The sequence below is a fragment of the Calypte anna genome, chromosome 6, assembly GCF_003957555.1.
Source record: "Calypte anna isolate BGI_N300 chromosome 6, bCalAnn1_v1.p, whole genome shotgun sequence".
Classification (NCBI taxonomy): Eukaryota; Metazoa; Chordata; class Aves; order Apodiformes; family Trochilidae; genus Calypte; species Calypte anna.
The window spans coordinates 1,465,973-1,478,221 of NC_044252.1; the positions used below are offsets into that span (position 1 = coordinate 1,465,973).

Sequence of the window (12,249 nt, forward strand, 5' to 3'; positions counted from 1 at the left end):
ACTGAACCCAGCACCTTCTTTAGAGTGTTTCAGGGACTAGGTTCCCCGCTTTCAAGCACACCCGAGTGCTTTTACTGCACTGGGTGACTCCATCACCAAGCAGCAGAAAACAGGCACCCTGCAGAGTGCTGACAATTGAAGTACCTGCTACAGTCCATCCCTGTGCTACAGGTGGCACTGCATCCTGCTAGAGGGAAACTTCAGCTGGGTCCAGGTGTGTGGAGTGACAACAGGAACACAGCTACACAGGCCCGAGTGGCAACACCAGGAGTTCAAGCAACTGGATTTTGATTGCTGGGTCAGGAAAATGGCTGAAAAAGAAATCCTCAAGAAGGACCTCTGATGTGCTGTGACACTTCACTGAGTGCATGAAATGGTTATTTGACAATGAAGGACAGCAGTGGGATTAATGACTTTTTGTTATAATTCACCTGAGGTGAGCAGCTTTGATCCATCATTTTCCAGATAGTTTTAAACAAGGGAAAATGTTTTTACTGATCATTTGTATTTTTTTTAATAATTTGAAATTATCAAAGCAGAAAAGCCACAGGTTGCCTGATAATTCCAAGAGTGAGATAAGACCCAGAATTCCTGGAGTTAGCACAGCAGGTCACCTGTGACAGGCTACTAGGGCTGTGTTGGTTAAACACTCCTGTCACCACACACCTCTTCATCATCTCTGTGGGATTCCTGAATAAAATGGTCTATAGGAAGGCCAAATCCTAATACAACATGGAAAAAATTCCACTGCAATTTTAGGTAACCTGAAACATATCACACCACATAAACAAAGACCACCACCCTTCCTCATCCTTTCTGAGCTGAAGCTGGGGAGTGAAGGCAGAGAAAGAACCTGAAAAGTGTCTCCTCTCCCGCACAGCCACACTGCAGAGGGAAATCCTCAGGAGAAGGGTGCCTGTGAGAAGTTTCTTTGGAAGTTTCTTTCAAAGCACATCTGCAGTCTTTGGCCACATTGCAGAAGCATCTGTACTATAAGCATGAACTTGCCTGGTTATTTAAAGAACATTTTGAAATGCCCAAATTCTGGTTCATGTGCTTTGACCAGGAGAAGAGCAGCTGCAGCTCAGCTTGAGGATCAAGAAATTTCCTAACGAGGAGAAAATCCCTGAGTGTTGCAAGTGGATCTTATTTCCCAGAGAACTAAAAAATGGAATTTGGACACACCGTTAACCAAAGGGTCTTCTTCTACTACTTTGTGGTGAAAGGAGAAAGAATCTACACATTTCCACTTCTAAGCTTTCAAGTTTGCTAAATATTAACTCAGCACAACTAGCTTTGCTCTTAAGATGCAAATGAGAATTGAGATCAGTGTGTGACAAACCATTAGGAAAGTGGCTGCACCAGCCCTTAGGGAACAGCATCTGATTTTTAAAATGTTCTATCTGCAATGGCTCTCATTTCTACAATGACTTCACCCTTTACTGATACTGCTGATTTCTCTTCATCTACCAGTCAGGTACCCAGGACATAAAGTGACCACGAAGGGTGAAGGGAGGATTTCTGCATCCTGCAGGGTGAGCAGGAGCTTAGGCAAAGGTGTGCAGCTACAGCCACCTTCCTTGTACTATTCAAGTGCATTTGTGTGCCCCAAGCTCCTCACAGGCCACATTCCATCCCCCTCCAGCACATTTCAGAGCACTGAATTTAACCCAGCAGCAAGGTTAGATGCAGAGACACCCCAACAGAAATGTTCCCTCCCCAACAGGGAGGGAAAAGGAGAGCAGAGGGAGGAGGAGAAGGAGCTAACAAAGAGCTTAATGAGCAAGGAATGTAGCAGGGATGCCAACTCCACTTAGTGCCCTGCCTAAAATACAGTCACTGAAGAGCAGCTCCTTCATCCTCCTCTGAAAGCACTGTCCTTGCAGATGACGACTGTTAACAAGTAGTCAAATAACAAGGCATGAATGAAAACAAGGTTTGCTTTAACAATCTAGCCAGCAGATTAAGGGATAGCAAAGACAAGCACAAACATTCACAGTCCTACCTTTAAAAGCCAAATTCTCAAGTGAAGTCACCCTCTCAAAAAGGGTCTGACAGCAACCCAAGGAGAGCCATGGAGCCACAGAGAAAGCAAGCCAGCCTGGGAGCTGCTCTTCAGAAAAATCTAGGAAGTGAGTTGACCTTTCTGGAGAAGGGCAGCTGGGCTGCACAGTTGGTGGATGGCTGAGCCACTATTAGTAGCAGTGCTTGCCTTCCCTTCAGTGTTGCCAAAATGCCTCAGAACATTTTGTGGACCTAAGAATGCTGGAATTTTAAGTGCAAACGGATGGAAAAACGTAAATAAATTCATGCTAAAAAAGCACAACACTGCTGAGCATAAGCACCCTTAGCTGGTATACAGCATGTACTGCTGGCTGGTACAGCATGCTGCAGCTACAGGTGGCTGGTGGGCAAAGAACAGTCCCTCATAAAGTCCAGAAGCACAACCCCCTTCTCCTCAGGAACTATCTTGCCTCGCAGCTCCTCTCCAAAAAGCTTCCTGAAATCCCAGACGGATGGGAGGGAAGTGAGGGAGATGATGTGCAGAGGGAGGCAGAGAAGTCTGGTCCAGTACTCAGATGATCACGGCAGGAGGAGGATTTGAGATGCTCCTTCAGGGTGGGGATCCAGCTCCATCCCTTCCTCCTCTCCCACACAGTGCATCTAATCCAGGCTGGGAGCTGAGCTCCATTTGCCGGGCAGACAATGGGATCTGGCAGCAGCTGAAAGGCATTTCTAACCCAGGCAGTGAAGGAGCTGAGCGGCGGGGTGGGCGGAGTGGGATGCAGAGCTCCCTGCTTCCCTCCCCAGCTGCAGGGACACCTCTCCTTTTGTTCCAGTGGCAAGAGGAGGAAGGATGAAAGCAAAATGGGACTGACCCGGTGAAACAGCAGCACCTAAACCAACCCTGAGAAGGTAGAGGGAGGCGGGGAAGGGAAAGGGGGGGAGAAGAGGAGGGAGAGGGAGGGCGAGCGGGTGGGCGAGGTGGGGAGGGGGAAGGAAGGGAGCCCACAGACAGCTTTCTGCCTGAGTTTTGTCTTCTGAAGCTGTCAGGGGTTTATGGATGCCTCCAGACTGACAGGCTGACAAGGTGAGGGAAGCCACCCTCCCTGCAAATGTATTCAGCAGCAGTAAATTGCTTCTCTTGCCCTGATGGGGCTGGCAGTTTCACTCAGTGAGCTGAGCTCAATTATCGGGGAGAGCAAACCAAGGCGACAGCACAGACACACACACAGACAGACAGACACACACAGACACACACACAGACACACACACCCCAGACACTGGGAGTGGAATCTGGAGACTGGAAGCAGGCTGTAGAGGGACACAGAAAAATCACCTTCTTGTCCACCACTAATAAAAAATTACCATGTTAAAAAGAACAAATACATAAATCTCTGATTATGTCCTGGCCCTATCTAAGTGTGTTTGGCCGTGGTGGAGGAGCTGAGCACTCCTTCTATCCCTGCCAGGCTGCCAGATGAGGGGCTCTCTGCTTTAAAACATGACAGAAAATGATGCTCTAGGGAAGAGAAGAGGCAGGAAGGGAAAAAGGTGCTTCTGAGCATAGCAGCATCCTCTGCTTCTCCTTGAAGATGCAAAGGCAGGCTCCAAGTTGGCTGCTGTTCCAGTGGGGCTGTGGGAGCAGAGGGCTTTGGGGCAGTGACAGCCCAGCGCCCAGCACCAGAGCAGTTCTTTCAACAGGAGCTGACAGCACCCAGCAAACACTTCTGTAATGAGACAGGGAGGATGGAACGTGCCAGGGTGTTAGAGAGCACCTTGGAAGGGGCCTGGATCTCAGTGATTCAGGTGTTAGCCCTGTTACAAAGCATCTCCTGTAAGAACAAGCTAAAAACTAAAACCAGAAACAAGGCTCTTGGGAGTTCCTACTATGACCTACCCTGCTGTTCAATGTCTAGCTCCTCACAGTCCCATTGACCAGGCAGCTGCAGTGTCTCAAAGATATCTTCTACCCTCCCATGACCCTGGCAGGACAAGAACGAGCCCCAGAAACTAAGGTAGAAAATGTTTTACATGTTTTATTATAAAGAGATTATTTTCCTTTTGAATGAGTGACAACACTGACTCAGGATACTACTAGTAGGGATTCTCTGTCCTACAGCATCACTGTGGTTTGCTCAGCATTGTTTAATCCTAGAAGTAATGCTACAAAAACACAGCAAATTATTTATTTTGCTTAAGATGAAAATTGAAAAAACCCACCAGTTTTTCAGAAAGAAAAGCACCCAGACATGAAGATATTTATTGCTAACCAGTGAATAAAAGATGAGGTGCTGAGGGATAAGGATTACACACATGAAAGCAGAACTGCTGTCCTGATCAATCAGCAGAAGTTAAATGGATGCTGAGTGTCTTTGAAAAAGGTGGTTTCCACACCTGACAGAAGAGACAGCTCTCTAGTCTGCCTTCTCCAAAAACCCAAATCTCCTCCTCTCCAGGTCATGCTACAATGCAGCACTGCAAGCTTGAAGCCTTTGGTGAACTGCAGATGGATGATGCTGACTAAAATGTTCATTTCTCCAGAACCTAAAACTGTTTGAACTTTTAGCTTCCAGCTCCCATCTCTGGTAGTAAAGAAACCCTTTCCATCCAAACTGCAGCACGCAAAAAGCAGATGCTGGAAATCTCTCTGCACACCACTAATCACAAAGAAGACAGAAAATCCTGACCACACATAATAAAGGATGGATTTTTAGGATAAACAAGACTTTCATTACAAGTTTTCACCATACACTTAATATGTTTTCTCCAGTGTTTTATAGAGATTCAGTTTTATCTGACACTGGCCAGTGGCTTTTCCAAATTTACTCACAAAGAAAATGTTAGAAGGAAGAATTACTTCTGCCATATATATATATTAAGACAATTAACTTTTGCTTACTCTTCAGAGCCAAAACTTCAGTATCTCTCTTAAAGAAAATCAAGCCCAGCAGCTTTACTTCACTCTGGAGTTGTCAATATCTTTATTAGAAAACTTTTGGAGATCCCCAAATTAAAAGAGATTTTTAAAGTAACCTATGTTAGGATAATGCCCAGGAAAATGAAAGCAAACTCAAAATGTTTTGTCAAGATTTGGCCCCTCTTCTGTCCTGGCTGAACCCATGTACTCACTGCAGTGTTTCTGAACCAGCCTGGATCTTTATCTCTAATGCTCATCATCTGGAAAACCCACCTGAAAAACAGATCCAACTATTCAGAGAAATAGGGGGGCCTCTTAAAGTCTCTTTTCTTGAAGTGAGAATGGTGGCTGCTACAAAAATAGCATCAGTCTATGACCCTCATAGATAGACCCTATGATAGTCATCAGTCTATGACCCTCCTTACCAGAGTCATAGTGTGTAATGGCATCATTTCAGGGTGTTGGTTACACCCAAACTTCTTGCTCTGCTTTGTGTAAGTAGCCTAAAAGGGTGTATGGTGCCCAGGTAATGATACCACTTAGTTTGTAATTCACTTGGAAAAGTTAAATAAAAAAGGAGCAAAACCACACTGTCCAAGCAAATCTGCTAAGAGACCTGTACTGAAATTCTGCCTTCCCACTCTGTAAGACACCCAGTAATCCTCTCTGGTCTCTCTCATTTCTTGGGCTACAGTACAAGGTGTGTAGTGGATCCTTAGGATGACTTTCAATGGCTGTGCAAAACACTTTTCCCATGCCCTGCCATGTCAGAGGGACATACACTTTCCTGCTACATGTTTTCCAAGCATGTTTAGGATCACATTTACCCTGATGGCAGCTGAGAACCAGAGGGGGCTTTATAGGTTCTGCCACAATCAGGACACAGCAAGACACCTGCTTGTTTGGTTTACATTCTTACAGAGATGTTCTTGCCACCACAGCACCAGTGTTGATAACATTATCCCTGAACAATTCTTCACCTCTGGACAGAAACACAGGACAAATCCAGCAGGGTTTACAGCCATGTGTCAACCAGGATTTCTCACCCAGTTCTTCAGCCTCAATACCCTCCTGCCCCAATCCTCAGTCTCCTCTGAGCACAGACCCTGCCCCAGGGCTCTGCCCACCCTTTTACTGATCCATTTGGCTTTCCCCCAGTTTCCAGGTACAGACAATGCACAGGATATGGTGGAGCCAGCCCCATAAATCTTAAAAGCTCTCAGCACAGCCTGTGAGGAAGAAACATGTTTGTGTGTTAATTCCCCTAGAAAAATACTCCCAAAGATAGATTGCTGTCGAGGCACTTAATGCTGCACTAACTGCCTGGAAAAAATTAGATTTCTTTTGAGTTCCTCCATCCCTTCCCACCCAAATACTGATAAAGCCTCCAGATTTCCTTAGCTCTTCTCAAAAACATGGATATACAGCAGATTTTCTGGGGAGCAGTAAGGGAGGAGGGCAAACTCCTTCTCTTCAGCAGCCACAGGAGGGACAGGAGGAGATGGAAGGAAGCATTTAAGGCAGCAGGTACCTGTGTGGTAACAGGAACACCTTCCTGCCCTGAATCTCCCCTTTACCTGAGGCTAACAGAGACCCACAACTGGCATAACAAATAGGCACAATCTCCAGAAACACATTTTATGTGTGTAATTTTGGTGAATTCTGAGCTGGCTGGTGACTGGTAAAATCTGTCCTACCTCAAATCCTTTTTTTTTTTTTATTTGTCCTGTCCCTGAAGCAGCCCTGGCCCTTGCCATGCCCTGCCAAGAGCCTGGTGCATACTGGCTGCAGGAGCAGATTTAAAAATCAATGGATTTATTAATCTCTTGTAATGGTTGACTGGACAGGAGCTTTCCTGGAAGCCCTGTGGTTGTCCATCACCACAGCCTAAGTTGATTTCCAAGCTTTTAAACATGACCTTAGGACAGACCTTGGCAGTTTGATGAGTGCCTTGGATTTAATGCCAGATACAGTAAGTATAATCTGAGAGAATTTGGGAATATATGAGCACATGGATCATTGTGTGGAAGGTGAGAGAAAGGAAGAACGTGTGTTTGTCTTTATAGGAGAGAAACTTAATAGACTTTAAAAATAAACTTTACAGGAGGAAACTTAACAGTATTGTTAAGTATTGTTAACTTTTCCTCTTCCACATTAAAGCAGGAAAAAAGCTTCTGATGTATTCCCCAACCATAAGATGATATTCATTTAAAATGCATGGTGAGAAGGGCCAGAGTTAAGCCATTCCATTGGCAAACAGATGATACATTGAGCTCAGAGCACCAAACCCCCCCTGCCACCTCACCCTAAGTCGTGCCCTTCTGCTTTCTAATTAATTTTTTGTCTCTGTTCAGCTGCGCTCACATTTCTTATCTCACAGAAGATCTCCAAAGCCCACTTGGGGATCAAGTAAGCTTATAAGGAGGGAAAGATAATGAGCTTACTAGGTGTTGCTATGCAGGTTGCTAGCCTTACACAGCCTTTACACTTAGGAGTGCCTACGATCTGAAACAGTTACTTGATTTTTGTTTTCGTTGTCAATACTTGACAGGCTCATCTTCAGCAACAACCAATCCTTAAAAATTATATAAATAGTACCTGGCAAAAAACCCCCACTAACCTGCCAGTTCTCTTGACCTTCAGCACAATAAACTAATTAAAATGTTTAAGACCAAATCCTGTTCAAGTACTAGAATACATCTCTGCTGCATAAATGGGGCAAGATGCATGAAGAACACAGTGCCTAAGCAAACCAGTATATTTCTGGAGGGGTTTTAGGGACAGGACCTCACTGATATACTCAGATCAATCCCACAAGTTCCAGAGGAACTGGTTACTATAACCAGGCCCAGGAGAAGGAGGTAAGGAACTGGTGAGTGCAATACCTGGTGGACAAATCCTTATGAGAACCAGGTGACAGAGCAAAGTAGGCACAGTTAGGAACCAGAAAAGGCTAAAATATAATGGAAGAGAAAAGGGGGTTATTTTTCCTTCTGCTATGACTGAATAGAGTTGATATATTCCACAGAAATATAAAGGTTTATTGAGAAACAGGCTGCAGGCATTTTGTGGCTTACTCTCTTACTTTTTCTGTGTTCTAACTGTGGGATTTAATGGCCAAGGGAAACTCACTGCAGGAAACCTTAAAACATCCTTAACCAATAAGCAAGTATTGCTAAGGATGAACCAATCATGGGTTAGCACAATGAGAGCCCAAAGTCCACATTTAAATCAGTAACAATAACTTACAGCTTCCAATAACTCTCCCATATCCAGTGAAAAGGATTCTGCATGGTCTACCTGGCCATATATATATATATATTTGGTTTGCCTACTGCATGGTCCTCTCCCAGTCCCTATTAATTCCACAGTTCTGCTCTCTTTACCCATTTCCCTGCAGTTGTGGTGAAGGGGCAAGTTACTGTGGCTGTGCCTGAAATCCCACCCTCTCCCTTTGCTGTTCTAGCCATGCTGTCACAGAGAGATGGACAGGAGTAGAATATATGAAGCATTCCATTAATGTTGTCACTCTCTCACCAATTACACATATTTAGCAGTTTCTTATGTGAATTTTACACCAAGTATCTCTGGAGTTACACAGCTCCTCAAGCTGGACAGAATGCTAGTGTGGTTGTTGATTAATTCTACTCCATTACAAATGTTTGTTTTTCATTTATTCTGTTTCTGCTGTATGCGAAAGTAGCCCTGGCTCCTATTACCACTGCCACAACAATGTATTCTGAGTACAAAACCCTTTATTATGTTTTTCAAGGTATTTTTGCTCCTTTCTTAGCCTCTGCCTCTTAGCACCTGCAAAACTGGCAACAAAAAGTTTCCAGGAGACAAGATTTTCTATTTGAATCACACTGTGAGTGTGCTATGAAAACAGAGGGCACACCAAATTCACAGGTCCTACACCTCCCAAATCCTTTTATCCAACCAAAGCCTGAGGACCCTTATCCATGGATCTCCAGGAAACTCAGGATGAAGAGAAAGCACAGAGCTGCAGCGTGTGAGTGGGGCTCAGACACCAAAACAAAGTGGGAGCTGCCTGGAGATCAGCCTTGGAAGAAACCTTTCACTGGGGAAGCAGGATCAGCCTCCTCTGTGGATTTCCAGGAAAATAAGGGTTAAAGTTCAGCTTTGGGTCAACAGAGGAAGTTTAGAGCTGTATCATGTGTAGGGCTCTGCAGTACCTGAAATCCATACATATCATAGGAACCTGAATCTCTCAAGTTTTGCATCAGGCACCTCGACAGGACCAGTGGTTTTATTGCTACATTAGAGTGCAGTATTAATAAACATGTCCTAAATGAGCTCCAGAAGAATTATCTTCCCTCACTATTCATCCAGAGAGAGCTGAGAGAAAAAAAACAGTAGGACTCCCTTCAGCACAGAATGTAGACCAACCCAATATTTCTGTTTTTAATTACATTTATGGTATTTCCTGTGGGTATAAGATATGAATGCAGTTTCAGTGTGCTGGGAGCAATGTAAATATAGTTATTCCCAAAGGCATCTTACAGCTGTTATGCACGGGTCACAGCTTCTCTGAAAAAAGCTTTTCAGCCCACATCCTTCCCATTCCTTTTCAAAGGCAGAGTTAATGGATACTGAACAACATAGCCTCAGATTTTGCCCACAAGGTATGGAAGTAGTAACTTCATTTAAATAAAGTAGGATTTAGCAATGTGCAACCACTCCATCCTCTCACTCAGGAAACTCAGAAATTGCTTTCTGATCCAAATTAACTCATGTGCCACTTCATGCTGACAACTGTGCAACAAGACTGGTGGAATTGTTTCCTCTGCAAAGTCATTCCCAGGGGAGGAAGGAGGAGTGCAGCTTCACACTGCAGCAAACCAATCTGCCCACCTCCTCCTACCTGATTCCTTGCTTCTAACTTTGACACCAGACCACTCAAAAGGACTCAAGCAAGCTCTTCCCCTTACCAAATCTGGAGATGCTGGCCCATAAAAACACAAATGATTCCACACTTACCACTGCTCACAGTCTGGTGAAGGAAAAAGGCTCATCAGCTGCTCTGCTTACAAACAATGCTGGGTTTTAAAATAAATTCAAAAGAGGAACAAGCCTTGAAACGGTGCTTCTCTCTTCCTTCCCTAACTTAATAAACATTTACTTAGCAGGAGCACCCTGTCTCTGCAGAGCCCAGGTAATGATTACATGACAGTGCCCGTGGCAGGAGGACAGAAGAAGGCCAGGACAGCAGCTTTGCTGGCATCAACCAGAGGGAGGGTTGCACTGCCCCGGGCTCAGTTGTGCAAGAGTGACAGCAGGGTGAGATGAGACAAGGCAAGTGCAAAGGGAAAAAGAAAAAAAGCCAACCAACAAACCAGGAACATGGAACTAGAGAGAAACCACAAGGAAAAAAAGGAAGTGCACAGCACAAGTAGAAATGGTGTGAGGTGGGAGGGGTGGACACGTCAGCATGCTTCCAATGGGATTTCTCACAGCTCTTCATTAATAGTGTTCCCTTTGAAGCAGCCAACAAAGCTCACTGTAAGACACTGCCTTTGTCAGTCTTGGCCAGAGCTGAATCAGCTCAGAACAACTTCAGTGGTGTGATGACATCTGTGTAGTCTATTGCCAAAGTATTTAGAAGAGTCAGGACCATTAGGTGTACTGTGAAACAAAAACAGGCCATGGAAGGACCCAGTTACACCCTTCCTCCACCCCTCTACCTGGCTGGTGATCACACAGATGAAAGGACTTTGTGAAGCTACCTGAAGCTCAGGAAGCCTCTGTGTGTGTGTGTGTGTGTGTGTGTGTGTGTGTGTACAGATGCAGCCAGAGAGCAGCTTGGCAGTGAGAGCATCTCAGGAGTCACCCAGACCCTGAGGGAGGGCCCAGATCAGAACTGGGTCAGGACTAAAGGCTGAGTTTACCTGTCAGACAACCTCTAAAGACAGCTCTTCCACATCAGCAGTGACTCCAGCTCACACAGACCTAGATTCAACAAAAACTCTGACCTTTGAGATCTCAATAATCTTTCATACCTTTACAATCAATTAGTAAACAAATAAGAACGACACATGCGCTGCCTGCAAACAGAACCAAGTGTGCCCAGCTCCATGCCTTGCCAGCAAGTTTACAAGAGCAAAATTTTCTCCTTTTTTTTTAAAAAAAAACCCTCCTATTTTTCCCCAGTGCACAACTTTCCTTTTATTTTCATCCATAATTCCTATGTTTCTTCACCAAAGGTTTGGCAGAGACACCAGCACAGGGTAACCAACCAACCAGCCAGATGCAACACTAAAAACTGACCTACAAAACTGAGGCCACTGGAAAAGGGTCAGACATCTAAAGGAGTGTTTTGGACAGAACTGTGACAATCCAGTGAAACTCAGAGAGAAAAACAATCAAGTTAGGAGGTTAATTATTACCAGAATTTATACTATGGCAGTGGTTAAGACTCTCACCTGTGTTCTACCCCATGGCAGCCACTGAGACCCACACAGACAGATAAACCAAAATCCACCTAAGGGCATTTAATACAAGTTTCCTGTAGGGCTTGGCTGTTCCCTGCTGTTTCACTGTAAAATAGCCTGGACTTTCTGATGCAAAATGCTACCAAAGTGGGTTGGGTTTACTTCCCAGAATACAGCAGACATGAAAAAAATCCAAACGGATCAAGAGTTCAGAGATGCAGGGGAGACACTCAAGAGAAGAACATGAGTTTCAAATAATTTCCTCTTCAGCTTTTAAACAGTTCCCTTCAGCTCATAAACTGTTGTATCAAGGAGGTCAAGAGACTCCTGGTTTTTGCTGTCCTACAGTTTCCCACCAAAGCCTGTCACAACCAGCAGAAATAGAAACACAACAGGAGGGGAGGCAGAATTTAACACCAGCTGAATGGGGAAATCAGGAATTTAAACTGAACACAACAATTAACAAGTAGCCACACAAAGAACACAGTGACGCTGTCAAGCAGATAAGAGTTTTTCACCAATAGAATACGACTGGAACAGGCAAAATCTGATTTCACAGCAAGATTTATTTTAAAGAACCTTAAACTGAAGAAGTGGTTCAAAGCAGCAGTAAAGGGACAACACCTCTGGCATTTCCAGAGAAATAAAAGTGAGGTGGCCTTGCCTAAACCTTGCCCAACAATTTCCCATTTCTCTCCTTCATACACACTCAGATGTTTATGTTGTCCCTGAGGAGCAAACAGATCTGTGTGTTTGGAAAGCCCTGAGCACAAAGTGCATGTTACCACCCTTATCCACAGCTGCTCAACACCACTTCCCAGATGCTTACCAGGGAAGGCAACACCACATCTCATCTCTAGGCATCAAACCATTTGC

At 44.6% G+C, this 12,249-nt stretch overlaps 1 protein-coding gene across 3 annotated transcripts in view; it reads right to left on the reverse strand.

Moving 5' to 3' along the window:
• Nucleotides 1-12,249, reverse strand: part of NDST2 (N-deacetylase and N-sulfotransferase 2) — a 111,827-nt gene that overhangs the window by 31,811 nt on the left and 67,767 nt on the right. Inside the window, exon 1 of one of the 3 annotated variants that reach the window (XM_008504003.2) lies at nt 9,923-10,003. The exons of 1 other annotated variant lie outside the window; for it this stretch is intronic. The gene's annotated coding sequence lies outside the window, so the exon portion shown is untranslated. Of the gene's footprint in view, nt 1-144; nt 226-9,922; nt 10,004-12,249 lie in introns of those variants that run through there. One more of the 3 variants, XM_030453050.1, reaches the window with a different exon arrangement.